Consider the following 2,356-nt stretch of genomic DNA (forward strand, 5'->3'; position numbering starts at 1 on the left):
GTTAATCAAATTTACCTGCCATACCTGTGGTACGGTGTAAAAGAGTAGACTTTAACTAAGGGGCAGAGGTAGGTGGAGGGGATCTACGCAGGCGGGGCGAAATCGCTGTGACACCGGCGGATGTTTCTAGCTATGTGGTCCGTCACTGCAGTTTTCGTCTCTTTCTCTTTGTGTATCTGTATAGCCGGTATAACCGCGGATCGTTATACACCAGCTGAGATCTCAGAAACGACAGGCACAACAAGGAGAAGTCGTAGACATCATCCCTCCATGAAATAGCTTGTTATTTTGTAATCTTTTGGTGTATTTCAATAGAGATATTATGAGTCAAACTTTGTTTTTATCAGCAGAATGATTTGTGGTGGCACTTTGTATTTATCAAGCTGTCATGTGCAGGCGTTTAGTGTCTTGTTACCATGGTTTGTTTACTTTGATGGCCAGCAGGTCATTTGCCTTAGCCTGGGTACCATCCCCAGTAGTATATTCGCAAACTCTATAACTGTCTAGGGGTAAAAATAGATAGGGCTGCCTGGGTCTGACCTGCCAGCTGGAGGTATAAACAAAAACACTCTGTCCCAACTTTTGGGTCAAACAGACCATCCTATTATGAAGTAGGGGTGAAAAAGTGAAAATCCTTTTAAATTAAGCAATAAAAATATGCGACAACCTGCTAATGCACTCCAAAACACAAAGAGACTCAACAACTACCCACATACCAAAAATTATACCAAACCATCCCCCAGATTTTCCAAACATTCAACACAAAAAGTCCAACATTAAACATTTTGTAAATACCAAACGCAAACAGCTAGGGGACCCAAATTTAAACCACTAAACCATGGTAATAACAACTACATGCTACCTTAATATCGCACAAACAGTCCATAACGCGAAAACAACAGAATAAAAAATTAAACTGCAGTACCAAGGTCAATCACCAGGGGCTCAAAGTCAACCTACACAATCTCCAAGGCCCCATCCATCAATCTGCCAAATATCGTACAGTTTCTTCTCACCGATCTTCAGATATCAGACCAAACATGAAACGGAGTAAAAACAGTACCCCCATTTTCATGGAGGGTAAAAAGGAGATGAAAAATCGGCAGTGACGGACCACATGGCTCAACAACTGTATAATGGGAGGGGGTCAAAGTGATAGACACAGAGGACAACCGACGGATTCGGTAGATTAAGGAAGTCAACGCCAGTGATGGGACGAGGGTAGATACAAACGTTAGAGATTTTGTTCTCACCGTTAAGGCGCCATAATCTCCGAGCAGATCATATGGTGGTAAGGCAGTATCCATTGGCCAGAGGAGTGTCTATTAGCATGGACACACCACTGGGTAATGGCTACTGCCTTGCCACCGTATGATCTGCTTGGAGATTAAAAGGGCTACCTACATCGTCTGTATGTAGCGGCGAGAACTAGTTAGTGCAGTCAGAAGCTGTCTGATAGACGTTGAAACATAAGGAATGTAAGAAAATATCCCTGGTTGTGGAGAAGAAAATCCCAATGCCCTATCTTCTACCAACCCGATAAAATTATTTTCAGGAATACATAATGTAAACAAATAAACATATAAATAAATATATATGTATAAACAAAGCCAATTTGATTATCAAGAAAGAGAAAGTTAGAAAGAAAGAAATGTATGAACAACTAGAAAAGCCAATATTTGCTTTGGAGCAAATACAGCGATGGGTTCACCACATTTTACCACATGGCAGGGAAAGAATGAGAAACACAAGGGAAAACAATGATTTACCAGGGTTCTAGCTAGGATTTTATTTTAGCGTAGTGGTACCTGACGCACGTCGAGGGAGCGAAGCGACCGAGAGGGGGGATGGGGCACATCCCCCCTTCCGCGGTGCGGAGCTTTTAAAAATTTAAGCTTAAAAAGCAGCCATTTGAGGGATACCCAAAGGGAAAAAATGTCATTTCTAAGGTATGTACAATGTATCCTTGATTAGTAATTTTTATATTTTTGCAGCTTGGAATCTTCACAAAATACAGAAGATACTCCAAATTAGACACAACCAAGAACAGACTCTGAGATAAATTAAATGTTAAACATAGCATCTGGTGTGCAAAGTTGTAATATTCTACTTGCAAAAAAAGTAACTATAAATAATATAAGAAATACGTCTGTTTTGCCTGCTAATAGTGTCTCATTATGAGGCACTTTTAATCTCCTTTGTGCCATTTCTGTTCTGCAAAACTGGGCCGAAATTTGACGTGATTCAACACGTGGCTTTGTTGTTATTGCCAAGCTTTGATGCTGACATGATTACAGGCACACCCAGTATGTCGACATAGATCGCACAGTAGCTAAGAGCATGAAATCGGCATGGC

At 40.9% G+C, this 2,356-nt stretch overlaps 1 protein-coding gene across 1 annotated transcript in view; it reads right to left on the minus strand.

Moving 5' to 3' along the window:
• The window catches only part of LOC109476461 (fibropellin-1-like), an 18,719-nt gene that overhangs the window by 10,814 nt on the left and 5,549 nt on the right, over positions 1-2,356 (minus strand). The gene's annotated exons all lie outside the window — the stretch shown is intronic.

This window comes from Branchiostoma belcheri, unplaced genomic scaffold (genome assembly GCF_001625305.1).
Source record: "Branchiostoma belcheri isolate BF01 breed outbred unplaced genomic scaffold, Haploidv18h27 scaffold38, whole genome shotgun sequence".
In the NCBI taxonomy this organism is placed as follows: Eukaryota; Metazoa; Chordata; class Leptocardii; order Amphioxiformes; family Branchiostomatidae; genus Branchiostoma; species Branchiostoma belcheri.